Raw genomic sequence first — 16398 nt, forward strand, 5'->3', positions numbered from 1 at the left:
AGAACCCATGCCATCATGCTGTTGGGAGATCCCAGCAGGTCACATGCCTCCTACGAGGTGTTGTTTGGTGGCACGACCAGTTAACAGGGCATATTTCACCCTCTCGCTACTCTCAACCCTTTGTCTGCCTTTACATAATTTATATGGGAAGAGAAAAACCTATGCAGACCTGGAGGGGAGGATCTTAAAGTTTAAAATTGTGTTAAATTGGACTGGGCTGGGCTCTCTGTTTTGTTTTGTTTTGTTTTGTTTAATGTATACTTACAAGTGAATGGAATGGCATGGAATGAGCCTCCCAGTGATTGGAAACGATGATTCATTTTAGCACGGGAGAAGGCAGCATTTGAGAAAAAGTAAAGATGTTTCATGTTTGTGTAGCACTGAGCTCAGACACTTCACTTTTGTATCAAGTATTTCTGGGGTCCTCCTCCACATCAAAAGATGAAGGATACATTGCTTAACCAGGACCATGTCTCCCAAGAATTGGTGCTGTGAAATCAATGTGTGTCTGTGTGTTTGTGTGTGTGTGTGTGTGTGTGTGTGTGTGTGGTGTGCACATGAGTGCAGGCACACATGTGTTTTTATCAAGAAGGTTGGGAAATGCCACACATATCAATGAAAGCTTTGTGTTCCCAAATGTTCCCCTTCCCCCTACCTTCTCAATTCCTAGAGGCCACTAATGAATGAAGTAGAGTCAGATTTTCATGTTTTTCTGGTCTTGAACTGGCTTCCATACTTAGAAAATGGCAGAGCCATTTCTGCAGTGGTGAAGGTGTGGAAAGTACCCTTGAATACGGTGAGTGGAGATGTAAGAACCTAAGAGGCAAGGCATACCCAGAAAAAGAAGTTTTGTAATTTCACATATTCATATGTAGCCTCTGAATGGGGTCTGGGAAGCAGGGATTGAGCAGTTCTAAGGTACAGAGAAAATGATATATTTTGGAAGATCAGAGTAGGTGAGACTTTTGGCGATAAACAGATGTCTTCCCCATGAGCAATGCAATCTGCTCAGCCCTGAAAAGTTGAGGAGGATGGGTGGGGGAAAGCTTCAGGCAAGGCAAGTCACTTGCCTCTTGACTTTGGGTTCATCTAATGCTGTTCCTCTAAGTCGTCAGGTCCCAGATTAGCAATAGTCCTTGGACCTATGGCAGCAGCCAGAGTCCTCAGCTACTGACCACTGCACTGCCATGGAAATAGGAGTTCTGGTGGCTATGGTAGGATTGCAGGGCCTAGGTCCACTCAAGCAGATGCCACACCCAGAGCTGGAGCCATGGCAGGAAGATGCTACAGATAAGGTGTTTGAAAGGCATTTGGGAGCACTTGGAGGTGTTCAGTACAGCCAGCAGTTTCACTGGCAGCATATCTCAGCAGGACTAATTCAGATGCATCAGATAATAATCAAGCTTTTTGTTTTTCTTATGAAGTTTAACCACATTATGTGGTTAACATATGGATAAAATAAACAAGAATATGAAAGAAAACTCTACCCAGGGTACCTTCTTTAAGAAGATTCCTTCTTTTTTTTTTAAATTTTTTTTACATTTATTTATTTTTTGAGAGACATAGAGAGACAGAGCACAAGTTGGGGAGGGGCAGAGAGAGAAGGAGACACAGAATCTGAAGCAGGCTCCAGGCTCTGAGCTGTCAGCACAGAGCCTGACATGGGACTCAAACTCACAAACCATGAGATCATGACCTGAGCCGAAGTCAGACACTTAACCTACTGAGCCACCCAGGAGCCCCAGAAGATCCCTTCTCTAGGCAAATACAGATAGGTGTGAATGTGTGTGTATATATAAATAAATCTCCATAGATCTATACAGCCTCAGTTAGACTCCCAGCTCCTTGCAGAAACTCAGCCATTAGATGTTTAAGAGTGTCTGGGATGCTTCAAGGGTTTCATTCCAAGGCTGGTGCCTTTCTGTTTGAACTTCACTTTAATGCCCATTCTTTCCCCTTTTGTCTTGCTCCTTCATTCCCACCTCTTCTTAGGCTTGTGAGTCCTGCTACAGAGAGGCTTCCCTGGTTTCAGATAAGACCTCCTTCCTGTGAAGTCAGATCAGAGGAAAATCTTGCGAAAAGGGCACCTTTCCTGGGAGATCTGAGCTCTGAGGTGTGGTGTGGCTCTCAGAGGTGCAGGTGGGTGCTCTTACACAAGCAGGGAGGGGGAGAGCCATTCCTGGCATTCTCCTACCTCCTCACTCATCCCTCCCAAGGTGGCTGCATGGGAGCTCCCAAGTGGCCTTTCCAGTGCCCGTGGATGAGGGAAAGATTCATCAGGGCACATCCTTTACTGAGGTTGGGTCCCCACTGGAACCTGGGGATCCCCATAGAACCAATCATTGGATTAGAAATTTGGGGGCTCCAGGTCTCAGTGTGTCTGTCCTTTCTTAGGAAATATCTAGTCATACCCTCTCCTTTAACCCATTTGAAAGAGGGCAGGAGAAAGGAAGATCAGTTGGTGGCAGTGGGCCTGAGAGAGCAGAGTATATCAAGAGAGACTTTGTAGAAGGTATATGTAAAATTTAGTGACTCACTGCCTGTGAAAGGTGAAGAATGTGAGTTAATCAGGAATGATGCCATCTGTGCCCAGTCTGATAGCTGGGGTAACAGAATTATCATAAGTGAGATCAAGAAGGAAGGTGGAGAGCTCATTTTACAGAATTTTGAGCTTGAGGTCACAGTAGGATTCTGAGGTAGATATATGCCCAGGATGTTTGGAGAGATGAGCCTGGAATCTGGCGACTTTCTAGGCAAGAGAGACTAGAGGGAAACTTCTGAAATGTACTCTGATTATTTTCTTCCTCCTCTCCCCCTTCCCCCTTCACCTCTGCCATCTTTAAAAAATTTTTTTAATGTTTATTTATTTTTTAGAGACAGAGAGACATAGAGCACAACTAGGCAAAGAGCAGAGAGAGAAACACACCCATAATTTGAAGCAGGCTCTAGGTTCCGAGCTGTCAGGACAGAGCCTGACGCAGAGCTCAGACCCACAAACCGTGAGATCATGAGCCAAAGTCAGATGCTTAACAGACTGAGCCACCCAGGCGCCACTTCCTCTGTCATCTTCTTTTTCCTTTCTCTTTCTTTTCTCTTTCTTTCTTTCTTTCTTTCTTTCTTTCTTTCTTTCTTTCTTTCCTTTCTTTCATTCCTTCTTTTGTTTCATTGCCCTACTCACCAAGAACATATTTGATCCCATGTATAACAGAGCCAGTAGATAGCACTCATATTTCTCTTGTCACAAGATCTCCAATTAGCTAGAAGTGGTGGGTGGGCACAAAAAATATATATAATTATAAACCACTGATGTCAAAATCCATGGACGATGTGTCCACTGTATTAACAGCACAATGTTCTTAGTGGTTCCCAGCTTGTGGTACAACTGTGAGTATCCCTGGACATGATGTACTAGAGACTTTTAATTTCCCTTTCTGAGCACATATACCCCCTACACATCCTCCACATATACACCCCCACATACTAACCCCTCTGTTATTCTGCTACAAATGCTTCTGTAACCGAGTGAAGACACCATGGCTGACATTACCAAGGCTATTTCCAGTGTCCCAACAACCTCACTGGAAAGTGACTCAGAGCTGTTCAGTCTTCAAACCCATGCACAGGTTGTGTATGTGTGTTATAAGATGGTTTTCAAAAATCCACAGAACTAGGAACTTAGGGGCAGGGGACATGTGGTATCTATCACCTTTGAATTCCTAAGCAATGATGAACTGATCATATGAACATGTTTAATTAACCTTTGCTAAATTAAACTAAAAGATCTGAGAGACAGGGATCATGTCTGAGAACACATTCAATGAGAAGTTGAAAACCAGAAAGATAGATCCAGAGAAGCCAAGGGTTTTGGCTAGGTGCTGGAGTTCCTATGAGTACTCCTACCCTTCTCATGTGCTCTGCTATGCTTCTATTTCCTGTATTTCCATCATGTCCACATAGCACTTGAGTCTCATCAGATATTTTGGCCTCAGGACTGAAGATGCTCTCTTGACCTTGGAAGAGCTTCCCCCTTACCCTGTGCCTAGAATAGAATCAGGGATCTAGCAGGGGATATCCTGTTCTAGCTACAGGCATGGGGCCAGGAAGCAGCATCTGAAGTAATCATGGGGATATTCATGGGGTCTCAGTAGCAGTCAGAGTGCAAGGAGACTGAAATCTAATTTAGGACTCTGGGAAAGGAGCAGGGAGGCAATACAGTACCAGAACCCCTCAGAAAAGGGGCAGCTTCTTGGAAATGTCCAGTCCCCACTTCTTCAGGATTCCCTCACATAAACACAGTGCTTTGTCCTTTGTTCCCAGTCCTTTGTTCAGATGCCTTGGAAAGACTTCTTAAGGATTATATTCGATGAGAAAATAAGTGTTAGAGAAAAAGTTTGAATTTTGCTGACTGAACGTTCTTTCAGTCACTGAATGTTTTCAGTCACTGAATGTTCTTAAACCATGTGAAGGAGTCTATGGGATGGAATCACACTTATGAGAACATCAGGGATATGCAACTGATGTTGGTAGTGGTTGAGCCAGTTTCAGATAATGGCACAGGGAGGTGAAGGTGGGCAAGAGTAGCAGAGATGAAAGATGGGGCCAAGAGCTGAGTGGGATCTGGGGCAAACATGAAAGAAGTCTCTGTGAGCTTCTGCAACTGACTTCCAGCAGATTGCCTAACTTCTTTGTGCCTCAGTTTCCTTATCAGTAAAATGGGGGTCAAACTGGTAGTGTGGAATATAAGTGCTTTATAATGATAAAATAAAAAAGGCAGTGAGATGGGTTCCAAAATGTGCATTTGGATCATAGACTCTGAAGAAGTATTGCTTGATGTCCATGGGTTCCATGCTCTCAAGGATCAGTGGAGAGTCATCCCAGAGTAAGTCTTCATCTTACCTGAGCTCCCAGGAAAACGTCAGTATGAACAGATGGACCTGAGCTTATATATCTTAGACTGGCTTCACTCTCTTTGCTCTTGACTGGTTTCTTAATCCCAGAGATGTCCAGCAAAGCAGTGTTACTTTCCTCTCCAGTACCAATTAAGTCTAGCAACAGAAATACAGTTATGGAAAAGAGTCATTTGTTACAGAAGCAATTTCCATTTGGAGAGAAGTTATGAAAATATTCCATAATACATAAAAAATATTAGGTACTTCAGAAATCATTGAAGTTTGAAGTCAATATAAGTTACATGGCAAAACTGTCATTTGTAAACTTACCTAACTTATAAATTTATTCACTCAAAACCTATTGTAGATAAAAGAAAATATATAAAATTTATTTGTATTTTATTTTTTTATTTTATTCATTTATTTTGAGAGGGGGGAAGGGGCAGAGAGAGGGAGAGAGAGAATCCTGAGCAGGCTCTTAATTGTCCATGCAGATCTTGATGCAGGACTCAAACTCATAAACCATGAGATCACGACCTGAATAAATTTAAAGTTTATTTAAGTAAAAAACCAAACAAATGCCAGGAGGGAGGCAGAGCCACCGGAGGGATGGATCCATAGAAGCACAGCGTTGGGTGTTTGCGTGGTGCAAGCAAGTTCTGTGACAGGAACTGGTTCCCTTTGGGATTTCGGCTGGGGGATGGGAGAGGGAGATAGCGCTTGCCAGCTCCTTTGTTCCCCCTCCGAGCTGAGCTCTGTCTTCCAGTGCTGAAAAACTCCCTCCCCGTGTCCTCTCACCCTCCCCACTCCCCGAGAGCAGAGCTGTTCACCTTTAACATTCCAGACGTTAAGTCCCGCTGGTGGCTGTCAGAACTCATGCAGTCCAGCCCCTCCGCTTTTGCAAGCCAGACTTGGGGCTCTGCCTTGCTGCGCGGGCTGCCCTTCCACCGCCCGGCTCTCTCCCGCCAGTCCGTGTAGCGTGCACCGCGTCTCTGCCCTTCCTACCCTCTTCTGTGGGCCTCTTGTCTATGCTTGGCTCCGGAGAGTCCGTTGTGCTAGTTTTCTGGCGGCTTTCTGGGTTATTTAGGCAGGTGTGGCTGGAATCTAAGTGATCAGCAGGACGAGGTGAGCCCAACGCCCTCCTATTCCACCATCTTCCCTGAATTTCTCCACGATATATTTCTCTATTTACTTAAATCTTCAGTGCCTTTCAAATTTTATTAAAAAATATCTTGCAAGTCTTCAAATTTCGAGGTTAGATTTATTTTAAAATACTTGATATTTTTAACAATAACATAACAGGAACTTTAAAAAAGTTTCCCTGCTTATTGTTTGATTTTTATATATTCATTTTATGTACAGACAATAAATTCTATCTTAATAGTATATCTATGTATTTGCTTGATTTTTCTACATACACAATAAGATCATCTAAAGTAATGAAAGTTGTGTTTTGTTGTTTCTAATCCCTATGTGTTTTATTTTTTCCCCTAACTTTAATGCTTAGTTTGAATTGAAAAACAGAATAAAAACAGAATAAAGAATAAAGAAAAAAAAGAAAACAGAATGAAGAAAAACAGAATAAAGAAAACTTCATTTACTAGATTAAAAAATTATTTAGAATTTTTAATAGTTAGAACTGCTTGATAGTGCCATAAAAACAAATACCAGACCAATGCATCAGTGAAACAAAATATAGCATGAAAGCAGACCCATGAATATATGGGAAGTTAATATATGACAAAGTTGGTATTTGAAAATAGAAGCCCTTAGCAGTCACCAAAAGAGATTTTAGATACTTTAAACACCTAAATGAAAAATCAAAACTGAAAGTTTATGGAATAAAACATCCAAGAATACCTTTACAACCTTGGAGTAATGTGGGCTATTAAAAACAAGACACAAAAGAAAACACTATTAAGTAAAAGGCTAATAAATGTACCTGCATTCAAAATTTTTCTCTGCTTCCAATTATTTTTTAAAAGGCTGAAATATCAGCAATACATTAAAAGAAAATATTTCTAGCACACATTGTAATCAAAGAAATAAATTCAGAATATAAAAATAACTCATAAGTTAATATAAAAATTATCCTAAGAAAAGTAGACAAGTGTATGGGTGAGACTTTTACAATAGAGGAAAATCATGTAGCAAATATATGTGTAAAATGACATGCCAAACCTCTTAGGTATTTGGAGGACTACAAGTTAAATAAATAGCTTGATATCATTTTTGCCTTCATTTTGGCAAATATTAGAAACAATGGTTTTATGATATTAAACACCGAGCTTGAGAAAGAGCTATCTCTATAGACCATGGTGGGAGTGTTGTTAATTAGCAGGAATGTCATATAGTCACAGATAAATTTTCCATAACTATTCCAACAAAAAAAATGACATATTCTCTATCTCAACAGTTTTAAAGTTTGATGTCTTAACTACTCACACACTTGTGTATGCACATGAGGACACTTATGAGATGCCGGTCTATGGCAGCATTTGTAGTTAAGGAAAAATCAGGAACAGTCTAAATGTCTGACATGAAGAGAAGAGATACACAAACACTGACATATTATTCAAGGATTCGGAGGTGAGGGCAGGAGAAAGACTGGGTGTCATTGCAGTTATGACCTTCAATGAACATGCCCTTCTCCACCACCAGGTGGCAGCACCTGTGGGAGTAAGAACAGGTTTGGCTAAGATTTTGTCACTGCTGTCACCAACATCACCATCATCATCACCATCAGTAGCTATAGCATCAACAAACTTGTAAGTTAATATCTAATTTGCATAACTTGCTACCCTGTAATCACTATAAAGATTCTTTCATTCCACTGTTATTTATCTGTTAAACAAGTATGCACTGGGCACCTCCTATGAGACAGGCATTGTGATTGAATATGAAGCTTTTAGACCAGTGGGGAAGACAGCACGTCATCAATTCCAATACAGATCATGTACATGAGGAATTCTAAGTAGTCTGAGGTCAGAGAAGGTCTAACAGGAGCTGGACACCCAGGTCCACTTACAGCAACTTCTCTGGAGTGAGAACAGACTGCTTTTTTGCCCCAGTGTTACTTAGGTTTTCTTGAGATGCTTTTGTGATGAGAGCTCCTTTATTTATCTGTCTCTTGCACATATGTATGGTATAAGCTCTGGCATGTCTGCATTTGTAGTGTACTCTGTTTTTATGTTTGTATATAGGTCTGTGCTAAAAATTTAGTTTGGCTTCTAGTAACAGAAACCTGAAAATCGCAGTGCTTACATAAACTAAAGGATTAATTTTATTTCACATGCTGAACATCTAGAGAGATGTAGTCCAGAGATGTTTGGTAGCTCCATGGTGTCATCAGAGCTCTGGGTTCCTTTTCCTTTCCTCCTTCCTCCTCCATCTTTAGTTCTGGCTTCTATCTGTAAAATTGCTAGAGCACCAGTGTGATGGGGCTCCACCTGTAATGTCTGGGCTAAGACTCAGGCAGGAAGAAGAAAAGAGGCATGGCAAAGGGTGTCCACCAGCTTGGTGAATCCTTTTACTGAATTTTCTTAAAGTTCTACCTTTGGACATTTTCATATTTTTTGTCAATTATAGATACGGCCAAATCAGTAGTTTTCCCCCTCAAAAGTGTCCCACAACACCCCCAAAATGCAATGCATGCCCCTTTCAAAGCCATATCCTTAGAAACTCCTAAGGCGATTGCTAAATCGACTTTTCTACCCTTACCCTAGGACACTGGCATGTCCTCATGTCTGGATCCATGGAGGCATCATAGGTATGAGTTTCCTCACTTTTTGTGATGAAGGTCACAGGTGTTACTCTGTCAGATGCAGTGCAGTGCACCCAGAATACTGCTTCTAAATGTCCAGTTGTCCCACTGTTTTTACTAGAAAGTCATACCATGATCAAAACTATTTAGTTGCCTCCAATATTCATTTTCTCTTCTTCCTTAATTTTAGAACCTCTATATTATCAAAAAGAACAACGAGCCTGGTGTAGGGAGGAGGCAAACTCTGAACAAGGAGTGGTCAGCATCACTGTTTCCTCCTCTCTCTTCCTTCACCATCCTGATTACCAGGCACAGACCACTGGCAGCCTTCAGAAATTGCAGAAGGGAGTAGAGTCTTACAGCCCCAGAAGATGGTCAAGCAGAGCAAGTAGAGTGGGGACCATAGAGGAGCTGAGAGATAGAACAGCCTAGAAACTGTGGAGTCCCAAAGCATATACTGAACTGGGTCCTTTGGCAGAGACATTTTCCCTAGGAGCAAGATAAGGGACCAGGACACCTCTGATTTCTTAGCATAAATGTAATCTGAGAAAAAAGCCCCTGATTCTAGGCTCTGGGAATCTCCTGAGCGCTCTGTGGAACTCTGACCTGAGGAAACAGTGTGACTTTCTAGAGTTCAACGTACAATGCTGATTTGAGGAATTCTGACATCTCCACAGCACGTTCGAATGTCAGAAGGCATTCTATCTACAAGATAGATAGATAGATCACACAAAGTGTGAATCAAGGAATTTAGATTCAGAACAGCCATCCTTCAACTAGAAAGACAACATAACTCTGTTATGTTGCAAGACTGCAGTGATTTTGGCTTGATGAGCTCTTTCTGAGGAAGTAACTAGATGACCTCTAGCCTGTTAAGTGATGTCAGAGGAAGCTCCAGAAAATATACTGAGGAAGAGTTGTCAGATCAAAGACACAATAAAAAATGGGGGTAATAAAATTTCATAAAATAATGTGCCTGATTTAGGACCAATATGTCACCATTTTGTAAGAATACATGCAAGCAAATTCGCCTGGAAAAAAATTTTTTAATTTATATTGGCTCAAAAAGAAAAATTCAGCTCTTTACTGTATTCAGGAAATGTATCTAAAACCAAGTAATTCAGAAAGTGGAAAATAAAGGGCCAGAAGAATGTACATGAGGTAAATGTAAACAGTAAGAAAGTAACGGTTGTCATTTTGATGGGATTTTGGAGTGGTGGTAAGGGTCCTAAGCTGACAGCCAAGAAAAAAAATTCTTGAGACGTTTTTGGTGCAAAAAGGTGATTTTTTTTAAAGCATGGGGACAGGACCCAAGGGCAGCAAGAGCTGTGCTGGGGTTGTGAAGAAAGACTGGTTATATACTTCGGAGTTATAGACAAAAGAGAGGTCTCCAGAGGGACTTTGATGTGCTAACGACAACTCCTAAAATACCTGAGGCCTGCTATTGTCAAGCTAAGGTGGTTTTTCTTCTAGTAAGGTATTAACATTAGGACTGTGGGGGGGGGGGTCCTAGAGAAATGTTATACTCTGTATTTGCAAGTATTTGTCAGTGGGCCGCAGGTTATAAGGAAATTTAACTATACCTACTGATGAGGGAGAATAAGGCAAGCTGAGGACAAAATACAAGCTAGCACCCCCTCCCCCATGTGGGATGTGTGTGATATTCCTCAGGCACTCCTGGCTGCCCAAGGACAAAGGAAAGGAAAGGAAACAAATGGTTAACTGATAGAGATCACAGTCATACAAGACATGGGTCTCCATCAGTTTACAAATATCTTAGTAAATGACAAGAAAAAGGCAATCTTATCAGAAGCTTAATCTCCAGAAATCTACAGACTCAGTTTCCTGGAGCCCCTAATATCACCCTCCATAGTGATGTGGGGAACAAAGACAAGAAGGAAATGGCAGGTAAAATTAAATTTCTTTATAACCTACAGCCCATTGACAGATACTTGAAGCAACATTTCTCCAGGAACCCCCTACTGTCATACTGTTAATACCTTATTAGAGGGAAATCAACCTTAGTTTGACCATAGCAAGGCCTCAGATATCTTAGGAGTCCTCTTTAGCACATCAAAGTCCCTCTGGAGGCCTCCCTTCTGGCTTTACCTCTCCCAACTCCATAGTATATAACCAGTCTTTCTTCACAACCCTAGTGCAGCTCTTTCTGCCCACGGGTCCTGTTGCTGTACTTTAAGGAAATCACCTTTTTGCACAAATAAACGTCTCAAGAATTTTTTTCTTGGCTGTCAGCTATGGACCACCACCACTCCAAAACCTCATCACTAAGATATATGTGAACTGATGGAGACTCCTGTCCTGCACGACTGTGATCTCTATCAGTTAACCATTTGTTTCCCCCTTTCCTTTGTCCTTGGGCAGCCAGGAGAGCCTGAGGAGTGTCACACACATCCCTTGGGGGTGGACTTGTTGTAGCTTGTGCTTTGTTCTCAGCTTTTCTTCTACTCCTTCATCAATCTATTTGATGATGTAAAATTCCAGTTTCAAAGTGTTTTAAAGACATTTTGTTTTGCTAAGGGAAATTATTAACATTGAAAATATTATGACTATATACACCAATTACTATACAGAAACTTGTATAGGACAGAAATTACAGGGTACATGAGGAATAAAGAGCACCCACTAAAGAAAGATAGAAAGAATCTAAACTTACACTCAATAAGGCAGATCTAATAAATGTACTGAACACTTGACCTGACAGTTGAGAATGCAGCTAATCTTCAAATGTCCACAAAGCTTTCATGCAAAAAAGACTGTTGTAAGTCTGCGAAGATCATCTTTAGAAAATCCCGTATTATAAAGAATACAGATACTGTTCTCTGACTACAATGAAATAAATCAGTGAATATTTAGAAAATAAGAAAACTAGGGGTGCCTGGGTGACTCAGTCGGTTAAGCGTCTGACTTCAACTCAGGTCACGATCTTCTGGTCTGTGAGTTCGAGCCCCGCGTCGGGCTCTGGGCTGATGGCTCAGAGCCTGGAGCCTGCTTCGGATTCTGTGTCTCCCTCTCTCTCTAACCCCCCCCCCCCCCATTCATGCTCTGTCTCTCTCTGTCTCAAAAATAAATAAACGTTAAAAAAAATTTTAAAAAAAGGGGAGTACTAGAAGATGGCGGCATAGGAGGACGCTGGGCTCACCACGCGTCCTGCTGATCACTTAGATTCCACCTGCACCTGCCTAAATAACCCAGAAAACAGCCAGGGGATTAGCAGAACCGAGTCTCTGGAGCCAAGCACAGACGAGAGGCCCACGGAAGAGGGTAGGAAGGGCGGCCAGGCAGTGCGCGCTCCACAGACTGGCGGCAGGGAGCCGGGGTGGAGGGGCAGCCTACCGGCCAAGCAGAGTCCCCGAGTCTGGCTGGCAAAAGCGGAGGGGCCTGACGGACTGTGTTCCGCAAGCGCGACTTAGCGTCTGGGAGGTCATAAGTTAACAGCTCTGCTGGGAAAGCGGGAAGGCTAGAGGACAAAGGGAGGGAGAGCTGCTGAGCCCCCGGATGACAGAGCTCAGTTTGGTGGGGAACAAAGGCGCTCGCCAGCGCCATCTCCCTCGCCCAACCCCCAGCCAAAATCCCAAAGAGAACAAGTTCCTGCCAGGGAACTTGCTCGCTCCGCGCAAACACCCAACTCTGTGCTTCTGCAGAGCCAAACCTCTGGCAGCAGATCTGACTCCCTCTCATTGCCACAGGGCTCCTCCTGAAGTGGATCACCTAAGGAGAAGCGAGCTAAGCCTGCCCCTCCTGCCCCCGTGCACCTTGCCTTCCCACCCCAGCTAATACGCCAGATCCCCAGCACCACAAGCCTGGCAGTGTGCAAGTAGCCCAGACGGGCCACGCCACCCCACAGTGAATCCCGCCCCTAGGAGAGGGGAAAAGAAGGCACACACCAGTTTGACTGTGGCCCCAGTGGTGGGCTGGGGGCAGACATCAGGTCTGACTGCGGCCCCGCCCACCAACTCCAGTTATACACCACAGCACAGAAGTGCCCTGCAGGTCCTCACCACTCCAGGGACTATCCAAAATGACCAAACGGAAGAATTCCCCTCAGAAGAATCTCCAGGAAATAACAACAGCTAATGAACTGATCAAAGAGGATTTAAATAATATAACAGAAAGTGAATTTAGAATGATAGTCATAAAATTAATCGCTGGGCTTGAAAACAGTATAGAGGACAGCAGAGAATCTCTTGCTACAGAGACCAAGGGACTAAGGAACAGTCACGAGGAGCTGAAAAACGCTTTAAACGAAATGCAAAACAAAATGGAAACCACGAAGGCTCGGATTGAAGAGGCAGAGGAGAGAATAGGTGAACTAGAAGATAAAGTTATGGAAAAAGAGGAAGCTGAGAAAAAGAGAGATAAAAAAATCCAGGAGTATGAGGGGAAAATTAGAGAACTAAGTGATACACTAAAAAGAAATAATATATGCATAATTAGTATCCCAGAGGAGGAAGAGAGAGGGAAAGGTGCTGAAGGGGTACTTGAAGAAATAATAGCTGAGAACTTCCCTGAACTGGGGAAGGAAAAAGGCATTGAAATCCAAGAGGCCCAGAGAACTCCCTTCAGACGTAACTTGAATCGATCTTCTACACAACATATCATGGTGAAACTGGCAAAATACAAGGATAAAGAGAAAATTCTGAAAGCAGAAAGGGATAAACGTGCCCTCACATATAAAAGGGAGACCTATAAGACTCGTGACTGATCTCTCTTTGAAACTTGGCAGGCCAGAAAGGATTGGCACGAGATCTTCAGTGTGCTAAACAGAAAAAATATGCAGCCGAGAATCCTTTATCCAGCAAGTCTGTCATTTGGAATAGAAGGAGAGATAAAGGTCTTCCCAAACAAACAAAACTGAAGGAATTTGTCACCACTAAACCAGCCCTACAAGAGATCCTAAGGGGGATCCTGTGAGACAAAGTACCAGAGACATCACTACAAGCATAAAACATACAGACATCACAATGACTCTAAACCCGTATCTTTCTATAATAACACTGAATGTAAATGGATTAAATGCGCCAACCAAAAGACATAGGGTATCAGAATGGATAAAAAAACAAGACCCATCTATTTGCTGTCTACAAGAGACTCATTTTAGACCTGAGGACACTTTCAGATTGAATGTGAGGGGATGGAGAACTATTTATCATGCTACTGGAAGCCAAAAGAAAGCTGGAGTAACCATACTTATATCAGACAAACTAGACTTTAAATTAAAGGCTGTAACAAGAAATGAAGAAGGGCATTATATAATAATTACAGGGTCTATCCATCAGGAAGAGCTAACAATTATAAATGTCTATGCGCCGAAAACCGGAGCCCCCAAATATATAAAACAATTACTCATAAACATAAGCAACCTTATTGACAAGAATGTGGTAATTGCAGGAGACTTTAACACTCCACTTACAGAAACGGATAGATCATCTAGACACACGATCAATAAAGAAAGAAGGGCCCTGAATGATACATTGGATCAGATGGACTTGACAGATATATTTAGAACTCTGCATCCCAAAGCAACAGAATATACTTTCTTCTCGAGTGCACATGGAACATTCTCCAAGATAGATCATATACTGGGTCACAAAACAGCCCTTCATAAGTTTACAAGAATTGAAATTATACCATGCATACTTTCAGACCACAATGCTATGAAGCTTGAAATCAACCACAGGAAAAAGTCTGGAAAACCTCCAAACGCATGGAGGTTAAAGAACACCCTACTAAAGAATGAGTGGGTCAACCAGGCAATTAGAGAAGAAATTAAAAAATACGTGGAAACAAATGAAAATGAAAATACAACAATCCAAACGCTTTGGGATGCAGCAAAGGCAGTCCTGAGAGGAAAATACATCGCAATCCAGGCCTATCTCAAGAAACAAGAAAAATCCCAAATACAAAATCTAACAGCACACCTCAAGGAACTAGAAGCAGAACAACAAAGGCAGCCTAAACCCAGCAGCAGAAGAGAAATAATAAAGATCAGAGCAGAAATAAACAATATAGAATCTAAAAAAACTGTAGAGCAGATCAACGAAACCAAGGGTTGGTTTTTTGAAAAAATAAACAAAATTGACAAACCTCTAGCCAGGCTTCTCAAAAACAAAAGGGAGATGACCCAAAAAGATAAAATCATGAATGAAAATGGAATTATTACAACCAATCCCTCAGAGATACAAACAATTATCAGGGAATACTACGAAAAATTATATGCCAACAAATTAGACAATCTGGAAGAAATGGACAAATTCCTAAACACCCACACTCTTCCAAAACTCAATCAGGAGGAAAGAGAAAGCTTGAACAGACCCATAACCAGCGAAGAAATTGAATCGGTTATCAAAAATCTCCCAACAAATAAGAGTCCAGGACCAGATGGCTTCCCAGGGGAGTTCTACCAGACGTTTAAAGCAGAGATAATACCTATCCTTCTCAAGCTATTCCAAAACATAGAAAGGGAAGGAAAACTTCCAGACTCATTCTATGAAGCCAGTATTACTTTGATTCCTAAACCAGACAGAGACCCAGTAAAAAAAGAGAACTACAGGCCAATATCCCTGATGAATATGGATGCAAAAATTCTCAATAAGATACTAGCAAATCGAATTCAACAGCATATAAAAAGAATTATTCACCATGATCAAGTGGGATTCATTCCTGGGATGCAGGGCTGGTTCAACATTCACAAATCAATCAATGTGATACATCACATTAATAAAAAAAAAAGAGAAGAACCATATGATCCTGTCAATCGATGCAGAAAAGGCCTTTGACAAAATCCAGCACCCTTTCTTAATAAAAACCCTTGAGAAAGTCGGGATAGAAGGAACATACTTAAAGATCATAAAAGCCATTTATGAAAAGCCCACAGCTAACATCATCCTCAATGGGGAAAAACTGAGAGCTTTTTCCCTGAGATCAGGAACACGACAGGGATGTCCACTCTCACCGCTGTTGTTTAACATAGTGTTGGAAGTGCTAGCGTCAGCAATCAGACAACAAAAGGAAATCAAAGGCATCAAAATAGGCAAAGATGAAGTCAAGCTTTCACTTTTTGCAGATGACATGATATTATACATGGAAAATCCGATAGACTCCACCAAAAGTCTGCTAGAGCTGATACATGAATTCAGCAAAGTTGCAGGATACAAAATCAATGTACACAAATCAGTTGCATTCTTATACACTAACAATGAAGCAACAGAAAGACAAATAAAGAAACTGATCCCATTCACAATTGCACCAGGGAGCATAAAATACCTAGGAATAAATCTAACCAAAGATGTAAAAGATCTGTATGCTGAAAACTATAGAAAGCTTATGAAGATAGTTGAAGAAGATATAAAGAAATGGAAAAACATTCCATGCTCATGGATTGGAAGAATAAATATTGTCAAAATGTCAATACTACCCAAAGCCATCTACACATTCAATGCAAGCCCAATCAAAATTGCACCAGCATTCTTCTCGAAACTAGAACAAGCAATCCTAAAATTCATATGGAACCACAAAAGGCCCCGAATAGCCAAAGTAATTTTGAAGAAGACCAAAGCAGGAGGCATCACAATCCCAGACTTTAGCCTCTACTACAAAGCTGTCATCATCAAGACAGCATGGTATTGGCACAAAAACAGACACATAGACCAATGGAATAGAATAGAAACCCCAGAGCTCGACCCACAAACGTATGGCCAACTAATCTTTGACCAAGCAGGAAAGAAT

This window comes from Acinonyx jubatus, chromosome C1 (genome assembly GCF_027475565.1).
Source record: "Acinonyx jubatus isolate Ajub_Pintada_27869175 chromosome C1, VMU_Ajub_asm_v1.0, whole genome shotgun sequence".
NCBI lineage: Eukaryota > Metazoa > Chordata > Mammalia > Carnivora > Felidae > Acinonyx > Acinonyx jubatus.